The sequence below is a fragment of the Meles meles genome, chromosome 11 (assembly GCF_922984935.1).
Source record: "Meles meles chromosome 11, mMelMel3.1 paternal haplotype, whole genome shotgun sequence".
Lineage (NCBI taxonomy): Eukaryota > Metazoa > Chordata > Mammalia > Carnivora > Mustelidae > Meles > Meles meles.
Window position 1 is genome coordinate 36335283 of NC_060076.1, and position 12415 is coordinate 36347697.

The following is a 12415-nucleotide window of genomic DNA, read 5'->3' on the forward strand; positions in this document are numbered from 1 at the left end:
TGTTTAAGGATGTATACATTGGTCATAAAACTCAAGAAAAGCAAGGAAATGATTAAAGTCATCAGGAATGTGGTTATCTCTGGGAGGAGAGGGAGAGGATAGATTGGGCAGGAATATCCAGGGAGCTTCCAAGGTACTGGCAATGTTCTACTCCTTAAATTAGGAGATTATTACTTTATTAGTCTTTAAATTAAATAAATGAGTTTGATGTACTTCCATACATATTTACATATCTGTGCTACTTTTCACATGTTAAATTCCTGAAGTATTAAATATGTGATACCACTTTTCATCTTTCAGATTGCAAAGACAAAAAAGAGTTCTTGAGACTAAACTACTATGTTAGGAGAATGTGGAAAACATACAAGTTCAGACATGCTAATGACAGAAATGTGTAAATTTGTCAATACCTAACAAAATTACAAATGTACAGAAACAGGTATATTTTTACGATGTGCTAAATTATAAATTCATAAGTAAATTTGTTGTAGCATTGATTGTAACAGCATAAGATTGCAAAAGTTTGGAATGTCCATCATCTAAATGTCCATCACTATTAGACTGGTTAATTAAATGATGTCAGAAACTTAAATGGAATATATGTAGCCATTTAAAAGAACAAGACAGTATATTGTCTGGCTCAGTTGGTTGAGCATTACCTTGGGCTCAAATCATGAGCTCAGGGTCCTGTGAAGAAGCCCTGAATGGGGCTCCCTGTTCAGGGGGGAGTCTGCTTCTCCCGCTTCCTCTGCCCATCCCCCAGCCAAGATGTCTCTCTCTCTCTCTCTCTCAAATAAATAAATAAATACTTTTTAAAAAGAGGAAGTATTGAGAGTCATTTATGGTTTGTCTCCCTCCCAATCCCATCTTGTTTCATTTATTCTTGTCCTATCCCCCTACCCCCCCATGTTGCTTCTCCATGTCCTCATATCAGGGAGATCATATGATAGTTGTCTTTCTCCGATTGACTTATTTCACTAAGCATGATACGCTCTAGTTCCATCCACGTCGTCGCAAATGGCAAGATTTCATTTCTTTTGATGGCTGCATAGTATTCCATTGTGTATATATACCACATCTTCTTGATCCATTCATCTGTTGATGGACATCTAGGTTCTTTCCATAGTCTGGCTATTGTAGACATTGCTGCTATAAACATTCGGGTACACGTGCCCCTTCGGATCACTATGTTTGTATCTTTAGAGTAAATACCCAGTAGTGCAATTGCTGGGTCATAGGGTAGTTCTATTTTCAACATTTTGAGGAACCTCCATGCTGTTTTCCAGAGTGGTTGGACCAGCTTGCATTCCCACCAACAGTGGAGGAGGGTTCCCCTTTCTCCACATCCTCTCCAGCATCTGTCATTTCCTGACTTGTTAATTTTAGCCATTCTGACTGGTGTGAGGTGATATCTCATTGTGGTTTTGATTTGTATTTCCCTGATGCCGAGTGACGTGGAGCACTTTTTCATGTGTCTGTTGGCCATCTGGATGTCTTCTTAATCTCACAAAACAAACTGGGGGTTGCTGGGGGGAGGTGGGATTGGGAGAGGGGGAGCGGGCTATGGACATTGGGGAGGGGAGGCGAACCATAAGAGACTATGGACTCTGAAAAACAACCTGAGGGTTTTGAAGGGTCAGGGGTGGGAGGTTGGGGGAACAGGTGGTGGGTAATGGGGAGGGCACGTTTTGCATGGAGCACTGGGTGTTGTGCAAAAAGAATGAATACTGTTACGCTGAAAAAATAAATAAAATGGAAAAAAAATAAATAAAAAAAAATAAAAAGAGGAAGTATTGGAGAGGGGAGTCAAGATGGCGGTGAAGTAGGAGGAGGCACCATTTCAACCTGTACCCTAAAGTGAGCTGATTACCTACCAAAGAACTCTGACCACCCATGAAATCAGCCTGAGATCAGAATTATACACGTCTGGATCTCTACTGGAGCAGAAGACGCCAGTGGCAGGTAAAGCAGACTGGGAGCATAGGACTGATATCGGAAGATAAACAAAAGGGGGAGGGAGCCACCAGAGGTGACCGATCTGAAAGTAACACCCCAACACGAGAGTGCTCTGTGTCTGGGGACCAGCATTAACTTGGAGTCTGGTTGAAAGCACTCAAAAAACAAACAGCAAAGGATCAAGGGGGGTAATAGTGGGACCCTGGGTGGTTAGGGTCAGGGACCCAAGTCCTCGGACCCAGGACAGCCTCCCCTGGCGCGGAGCCAGAGAGAGTGCGGCGGAGAAATCAGGTCTCTGTCCCTGAGCCGCCAGTGCACCTGAATGCCAGCGCGCCCGAGAACGAGTGGGGTCTGGCTCCCGTGAGGGGCTGGGAGCCTGGCCAGATGGCAATCCTGAAACGCGCGCGTCCCACACCCTCCCTTGTGATAGGTGCTCATAGGCGCTAGCCTGGAGCTCTGGCAGCCGGAAAAACCAGACATTCCCAGCCTGGGACAGCGGGAAAATCTCAGTGTGCGATCTCTGCTCGGAACCTCTCTGGCGGTCTGGAGCTGCCTAGACGGCCACCGCTGCCCTGGTTTTGGGTACAACGAGGAGCTCCTGCATCCCCAGGGACAGTGACTCAGAACCGACTCTGCCAGCAGCTTTTGCAAAACAGTCTGAGGCTTCTCTCTGAGAGGGAGGTTGGGGTGCTGTTTGCTCTCTTCTAAACCTCCAAAAACCATCAAAAGCTGTCAAGGCGAGAGAAAGCAGATGAAAGAACATAAAAACCCCCAGAGAACAAAAGGCTGAAAAAAACAGTTTCCTGAAAAAAAAAGAGCTCACCCCCTTGAGGGGAGCAGGAGGACCTAACTCAGGGAACATCATTGTCTGAAAACCCAAGTGGCAGGCCCCTCCCACAGAAAACCAACCAGGAAGGAAGAAAAAAAAAAAAAAGACTACAAGAGAACAATCACCACTACTTCATAAATACAACTTTTATTTTTAACTCTTTACCAATATTCTGGTTCTTTTTTTTTATACATACAGATAATTTTTTAACCTATTTACCATCACACTGAGATGTCCAGTACATCAAATTCTTTAATAACCTTCTAACCTGAACTTTTTGATACATACACCTGTGTTTTTCTTTTGCTTTTCTATTTTTTTAATTCTTTTTTAATTTTCACTTAGTTTAGTCTAGTTTATTCTTTTTTAATTTTTATTTTCTACTATACATATAGAGTTAAACTTCAAGGTAATCCCCTTTCCCCAATCAATGCTACCCCTATAGGCAAACTAGTTTCTAATCCCCCTGTAACTTAGGAAAGTTGAGTCCCTTAACAAAAACATCAAGATACCTTCAGGAAGAATCAAAATAACCTTCCTCACCCACACTGAGAATCTATAACCATTCTCCCAATTTTTCCTTCTGTCAGTGTTTCTGTGAATTTGTGTTTGTCCTGATAATATACAAACCTTATACTTGGGGTTCTTTCTGATGAGGTTCTTCCCTTTTTTTTTTTTTTTGCTTATATATACATATTTTTTTCTCTTGTCATATACTTTTATCACTCTTTTTGTCTGTCTGTTTTTGTTTGTATACTCCACAAATCTTACCTTGTGGCCCATTTGGGCTGAGCCTTCTCTTTTATCTTCCCTTTTTTTCCTATCTCTCTCTCTCTTTTTTTTTTCTTTTTTCTTTCCCCCTTTTTTTTTCTTTCTTCTTCTCTATTTCTTTTTCTTTTCTTTTTTCTCTCATTTGGGTGGGGAATCCTGATTGCACAGAAGCATTCCAGGGTGCACATTGACTGCACCACAATCGATAAGTCCAGCTGCATCTGTTTAGTCATCTCTTACCAAAATGACTAGGAGGAGGAATACCCAACAGAAGAAAAATACAGAGGATGGGCCTTCTGCAACAGAGCTAATGGCTATCGACATAGACAATATGTCAGAAAAGGAATTCAGACTAACAATTATCCAGGCAATAGCTAGGTTGGAGAAAGCCATGGATGACCAAACAGAATTGATTAGGGCAGAACTGAAAGCCACCAGGGATGATGTTCACAATGTTAGGGCAGAACTGAAAGCCACCAGGGATGATGTTCAAAATGCTCTCAATGAGTTCCAATCCAATCTAAATTCTCTAAAAGCTAGGGTAACTGAGACAGAAGATAGAATTAGTGATCTGGAGGACAAACAGATAGAGAGAAAGGATCAGGAGGAAGCCTGGAACAAATAGCTCAGAAGCCACGAAAACAGAATCAGGGAAATAAACGATGCCATGAAACGTTCCAACGTCAGAATTATTGGAATCCCTGAAGGGGAAGAAAAAGAAAGAAGTCTAGAAGATATAGTGGAAGAAGTTGTCTATGAAAATTTTCCCAATCTCACGAATGGAAACAACGTTCATGTACTAGAGGCACAAAGATTTCCTCCCAAGATTTTAGACTCTCAAAAGTCCTCACGGCACCTTATCGTTAGAATGGGGAATTATGTTTCAAGAGAGACCCTCTTTTTTTTTTCCCATTTTATTTATTTTTTTAGCGTAACAGTATTCATTGTTTTTGCACAACACCCAGTGCTCCATGCAAAACGTGCCCTCCCCATTACCCACCACCTGTTCCCCCAACCTCCCACCCCTGACCCTTCAAAACCCTCAGGTTGTTTTCCAGAGGTGGGATTGGGAGAGGGGGAGGGGGCTATGGACATTGGGGAGGGTATGTGCTATCGTGAGTGCTGTGAAGTGTGTAAACCTGGCGATTCACAGACCTGTACCCCTGGGGATAAAAATACATTATATGTTTATTAAAAAAAAAATTTGGAAGGGGAGGCGAACCATAAGAGACTAAGAGAGACCCTCTTAAAAGCAGCTAGGACAAAGAAGCTTCTTACATACAGAGGAAAGCCCATTAGAATAACGTCAGACCTTTCCACAGAGACCTGGAAAGCCAGGAAGGGCTGGCAAAATATATTCAGAGTACTAAATGAGAAGAACATGCAACCAAGAATACTCTATCCAGCAAGACTGACATTTAAAATGGATGGAGAGATAAAGAGTTTCCAAGACCGGCAAGGCTTAAAAGACTATGCAACCACCAAGCCGACACTGCAGGAAATATTAAGGGGGGTCCTATAAGAGAGAAAAAATCCTAAGAATATCATTGAACAGAAATATAGAAACAATCTATAGACAGAAAGACTTCAAAGGCAACACGATATCAATAAAAACCTATCTCTCAATAATCACTCTCAATGTGAATGGCCTAAATGCGCCCATAAAACGACACAGGGTTGCAGATTGGATAAAACGACAGGACCCATCCATATGTTGTCTACAAGAGACCCATTTTGAACCTAAGGATACACCCAGACTGAAAGTGAAGGGATGGAGAAGCATCTTTCATGCCAATGGGCCTCAAAAGAAGGCCGGAGTAGCGATTCTCATATTAGATAAATTAGATTTTAAACTAAAGACTGTAGTCAGAGATACAGAAGGACACTACATAATTCTTAAAGGGACTATCCGCCAAGACGATCTAACAATTGTGAATATCTATGCCCCCAATATGGGAGCACCCAATTACATAAGAAAACTATTAATCAAGATAAAGAGTCATATTGATACGAATACAATAATAGCAGGAGATCTTAATACGCCTCTCTCAGAAATAGACAGATCATCGAAGCAGAAAATTAATAAAGAAATAAGAGCATTGAATGAAACATTGGACCAGATGGACCTCATCGACGTATACAGAACATTCCACCCTAAAACAACAGAATACTCATTCTTCTCAAGTGCACATGGAACCTTCTCCAGAATAGACCACATACTGGGTCACAAAGCAGGACTCAACTGATACCAAAAGACTGACATTATTCCCTGCATATTCTCCGATCACAATGCTTTGAAACTGGAGCTCAATCACAAGGAAAAGTTCAGAAGGAACTCAAACACCTGGGAGCTAAAGACCACCTTGCTTAAGAATGCTTGGATCAACCAGGAGATCAAAGACGAACTTAAACAATTCATGGAAACCAATGAGAATGAAGACACCTCGGTCCAAAACCTATGGGATACAGCAAAGGCGGTTCTAAGGGGGAAATACATAGCCATCCAAGCCTCCCTCAAAAACATTGAAAAATCCAGAATACACCAGCTGTCTCTACACCTTAAAGAACTGGAGAATCAACAACAAATCAAACCAACTCCACATGCAAGAAGGGAAATAATCAAGATTAGAGCAGAGATCAATGAGGTAGAAACGAGAGATACAGTAGAACGTATCAATGAAACTAGAAGCTGGTTTTTTGAAAGAATCAATAAGATCGATAAACCACTGGCCACACTAACCCAAAAGAAAAGAGAGAAAGCCCAAATTAATAAAATCATGAATGAAAAGGGAGAGATCACAACTAACACCAAGGAAATAGAAACAATCATCAGAAATTATTACCAACAGTTATATGCCAATAAGCTAAGCAACCTAGATGAAATGGATGCATTCCTGGAAAGCTACAAACTCCCAAAATTGAACCAGGAAGAAATTGACAACCTGAATAGACCAATATCTAGTAACGAGATTGAAGCAGTGATCAAAAACCTCCCAAAAAACAAGAGCCCAGGACCTGACGGATTCCCTGGGGAATTCTACCAAACTTTCAAAGAAGAAATAACTCCAATTCTCCTGAAGCTGTTCCAAAAAATTGAAGCAGAAGGAAAACTTCCAGACTCTTTTTATGAAGCCAGCATTACCCTGATCCCCAAACCAGGCAAAGACCCTACCAAAAAGGAGAATTTCAGACCAATATCACTGATGAATGTGGATGCAAAGATTCTCAACAAGATCCTAGCAAACAGGATCCAGCAGCACATTAAAAAGATTATCCGCCATGACCAGGTGGGATTCATCCCTGGGTTGCAAGGATGGTTCAACATTCGCAAATCAATCAGTGTGATAGAACACATCAATAAGAGAAGAGAGAAGAACCACATGGTCCTCTCAATTGATGCAGAAAAAGCATTTGACAAAATCCAGCATCCATTCCTGATGAAAACGCTTCAAAGTATAGGGATAGAGGGAACATTCCTGAACTTCATAAAATCTATCTATGAAAGACCCACAGCAAATATCATCTTCAATGGGAAAAAGCTTGCAGCCTTCCCGTTGAGATCAGGAACACGACAAGGATGCCCACTCTCACCACTCTTGTTCAACATAGTATTAGAAGTTCTAGCAACGGCAATCAGACAACAAAGAGGAATAAAAGGTATCCAAATTGGCAAGGAAGAAGTCAAACTCTCTCTCTTTGCAGATGACATGATTCTTTATATGGAAAACCCCAAAGACTCCACCCCCAAACTACTAGAACTCATACAGCAATTCAGTAACGTGGCAGGATACAAAGTCAATGTACAGAAATCAGTGGCTTTCTTATACACCAACAATGAAAATACAGAAAGGGAAATTAGAGAATCGATTCCATTTACTATAGCACCAAGAACCATAAGATACCTGGGCATAAACCTAACCAAAGAAGTAAAGGACCTGTACTCGAGGAACTACAGAACACTCATGAAAGAAATTGAAGAAGACACAAAAAGATGGAAGACTGTTCCATGCTCTTGGATTGGAAGAATAAACATTGTTAAAATGTCTATACTGCCTAGAGCAATCTATACTTTTAATGCCATTCCGATCAAAATTCCACCGATATTTTTCAAAGAGCTGGAGCAAATAATCCTAAAATTTGTATGGAGCCAGAAGAGACCCCGAATTGCTAAGGAAATGTTGAAAAACAAAAACAAAACTGGCGGCATCACGTTACCCGATTTCAAGCTTTACTACAAAGCTGTGATCACCAAGACAGCGTGGTACTGGCATAAAAACAGACACATAGACCAGTGGAACAGAGTGGAGAGCCCAGATATGGACCCTCAACTCTATGGTGAAATAATATTCGACAAAACAGGAAAAAATATTCAATGGAAAAAAGACAGTCTCTTCAATAAATGGTGCTGGGAAAACTGGACAGCGATATGTAGAAGAATGAAACTCGACCATTCTCTTACACCGTTCACAAAGATAAACTCGAAATGGATAAAAGACCTCAACGTGAGACAGGAATCTATCAGAATCCTAGAGGAGAACATAGGCAGTAACCTCTTCGATATCAGCCACAGCAACTTCTTTCAAGATATGTCTCCAAAGGCCAAGGAAACAAAAGCGAAAATGAACTTTTGGGACTTCATCAAGATCAAAAGCTTCTGCACAGCAAAGGAAACAGTCAACAAAACAAAGAGGCAACCCACGGAATGGGAGAAGATATTTGTAAATGACAGTACAGACAAAAGGTTGATATCCAGGATCTACAAAGAACTTCTCAAACTCAACACACACAAAACAGATAATCATATCAAAAAATGGGCAGAAGATATGAACAGACACTTCTCCAACGAAGACATACAAATGGCTATCAGACACATGAAAAAATGTTCATCATCACTAGCCATCAGGGAGATTCAAATTAAAACATTGAGATACCACCTAACACCAGTTAGAATGGCCAAAATTAGCAAGACAGGAAACAACGTGTGCTGGAGAGGATGTGGAGAAAGGGGAACCCTCTTACACTGTTGGTAGGAATGCAAGTTAGTGCAGCCACTTTGGAGAACAGTGTGGAGATTCCTGAAGAAATTAAAAATAGAGCTTCCCTATGACCCTGCAATTGCACTGCTGGGTATTTACCCCAAAGATACAGATGTAGTGAAAAGAAGGGCCATTTGTACCCCAATGTTTATTGCAGCAATGGCTACGGTCGCCAAACTGTGGAAAGAACCAAGATGCCCTTCAACGGATGAATGGATAAGGAAGATGTGGTCCATATACACAATGGAGTATTATGCCTCCATCAGAAAGGACGAATACCCAACTTTTGTAGCAACATGGACGGGACTGGAAGAAATTATGCTGAGCGAAATAAGTCAAGCAGAGAGAGTCAAGTATCATATGGTCTCACTTATTTGTGGAGCATAACAAATAACATGGAGGACATGGGGAGATGGAGAGGAGAGGGAGTTGAGGGAAACTGGAAGGGGAGATGAACCATGAGAGACTATGGACTCTGAAAAACAACCAGAGGGTTATGAAGGGGCGGTGGGAGGGGGTGGGGTGGGGTGGGAGGTTGAGGAACCAGGTGGTGGGTAATAGGGAGGGCACGTACTGCATGGAGCACTGGGTGTGATGCCAAAACAATGAACACTGTTATGCTGTAAATAAGCAAATAAAAATAAATTAATTAATTAAATTTAAAAAAAAAATAAAAATAAAAAAAATTAAAAAAAATAGAGTCAAAAAAAAAAAAAGAAATCAGTGTTCATATGTGTAACCATTTGAACATGTAATTATAATATCTAATTATATAATTAAAGAGTATACTGAAATGAACAACAAAAAAAAAAAAAAAAGAAATAAGAGCATTGAATGAAACATTGGACCAGATGGACCTCATCGACGTATACAGAACATTCCACCCTAAAACAACAGAATACTCATTCTTCTCAAGTGCACATGGAACCTTCTCCAGAATAGACCACATACTGGGTCACAAAGCAGGACTCAACTGATACCAAAAGACTGACATTATTCCCTGCATATTCTCCGATCACAATGCTTTGAAACTGGAGCTCAATCACAAGGAAAAGTTCAGAAGGAACTCAAACACCTGGGAGCTAAAGACCACCTTGCTTAAGAATGCTTGGATCAACCAGGAGATCAAAGACGAACTTAAACAATTCATGGAAACCAATGAGAATGAAGACACCTCGGTCCAAAACCTATGGGATACAGCAAAGGCGGTTCTAAGGGGGAAATACATAGCCATCCAAGCCTCCCTCAAAAACATTGAAAAATCCAGAATACACCAGCTGTCTCTACACCTTAAAGAACTGGAGAATCAACAACAAATCAAACCAACTCCACATGCAAGAAGGGAAATAATCAAGATTAGAGCAGAGATCAATGAGGTAGAAACGAGAGATACAGTAGAACGTATCAATGAAACTAGAAGCTGGTTTTTTGAAAGAATCAATAAGATCGATAAACCACTGGCCACACTAACCCAAAAGAAAAGAGAGAAAGCCCAAATTAATAAAATCATGAATGAAAAGGGAGAGATCACAACTAACACCAAGGAAATAGAAACAATCATCAGAAATTATTACCAACAGTTATATGCCAATAAGCTAAGCAACCTAGATGAAATGGATGCATTCCTGGAAAGCTACAAACTCCCAAAATTGAACCAGGAAGAAATTGACAACCTGAATAGACCAATATCTAGTAACGAGATTGAAGCAGTGATCAAAAACCTCCCAAAAAACAAGAGCCCAGGACCTGACGGATTCCCTGGGGAATTCTACCAAACTTTCAAAGAAGAAATAACTCCAATTCTCCTGAAGCTGTTCCAAAAAATTGAAGCAGAAGGAAAACTTCCAGACTCTTTTTATGAAGCCAGCATTACCCTGATCCCCAAACCAGGCAAAGACCCTACCAAAAAGGAGAATTTCAGACCAATATCACTGATGAATATGGATGCAAAGATTCTCAACAAGATCCTAGCAAACAGGATCCAGCAGCACATTAAAAAGATTATCCGCCATGACCAGGTGGGATTCATCCCTGGGTTGCAAGGTTGGTTCAACATTCGCAAATCAATCAGTGTGATAGAACACATCAATAAGAGAAGAGAGAAGAACCACATGGTCTTCTCAATTGATGCAGAAAAAGCATTTGACAAAATCCAGCATCCGTTCCTGATGAAAACGCTTCAAAGTATAGGGATAGAGGGAACATTCCTGAACTTCATAAAATCTATCTATGAAAGACCCACAGCAAATATCATCTTCAATGGGAAAAAGCTTGCAGCCTTCCCGTTGAGATCAGGAACACGACAAGGATGCCCACTCTCACCACTCTTGTTCAACATAGTATTAGAAGTTCTAGCAACGGCAATCAGACAACAAAGAGGAATAAAAGGTATCCAAATTGGCAAGGAAGAAGTCAAACTCTCTCTCTTTGCAGATGACATGATTCTTTATATGGAAAACCCCAAAGACTCCACCCCCAAACTACTAGAACTCATACAGCAATTCAGTAACGTGGCAGGATACAAAGTCAATGTACAGAAATCAGTGGCTTTCTTATACACCAACAATGAAAATACAGAAAGGGAAATTAGAGAATCGATTCCATTTACTATAGCACCAAGAACCATAAGATACCTGGGCATAAACCTAACCAAAGAAGTAAAGGACCTGTACTCGAGGAACTACAGAACACTCATGAAAGAAATTGAAGAAGACACAAAAAGATGGAAGACTGTTCCATGCTCTTGGATTGGAAGAATAAACATTGTTAAAATGTCTATACTGCCTAGAGCAATCTATACTTTTAATGCCATTCCGATCAAAATTCCACCGATATTTTTCAAAGAGCTGGAGCAAATAATCCTAAAATTTGTATGGAGCCAGAAGAGACCCCGAATTGCTAAGGAAATGTTGAAAAACAAAAACAAAACTGGCGGCATCACGTTACCCGATTTCAAGCTTTACTACAAAGCTGTGATCACCAAGACAGCGTGGTACTGGCATAAAAACAGACACATAGACCAGTGGAACAGAGTGGAGAGCCCAGATATGGACCCTCAACTCTATGGTGAAATAATATTCGACAAAACAGGAAAAAATATTCAATGGAAAAAAGACAGTCTCTTCAATAAATGGTGCTGGGAAAACTGGACAGCGATATGTAGAAGAATGAAACTCGACCATTCTCTTACACCGTTCACAAAGATAAACTCGAAATGGATAAAAGACCTCAACGTGAGACAGGAATCTATCAGAATCCTAGAGGAGAACATAGGCAGTAACCTCTTCGATATCAGCCACAGCAACTTCTTTCAAGATATGTCTCCAAAGGCCAAGGAAACAAAAGCGAAAATTAACTTTTGGGACTTCATCAAGATCAAAAGCTTCTGCACAGCAAAGGAAACAGTCAACAAAGCAAAGAGGCAACCCACGGAATGGGAGAAGATATTTGCAAATGACAGTACAGACAAAAGGTTGATATCCAGGATCTACAAAGAACTTCTCAAACTCAACACACACAAAACAGATAATCATATCAAAAAATGGGCAGAAGATATGAACAGACACTTCTCCAACGAAGACATACAAATGGCTATCAGACACATGAAAAAATGTTCATCATCACTAGCCATCAGGGAGATTCAAATTAAAACCACATTGAGATACCACCTAACACCAGTTAGAATGGCCAAAATTAGCAAGACAGGAAACAACGTGTGTTGGAGAGGATGTGGAGAAAGGGGAACCCTCTTACACTGTTGGTGGGAATGCAAGTTAGTGCAGCCACTTTGGAGAACAGTGTGGAGATTCCCGAAGAAATTAAA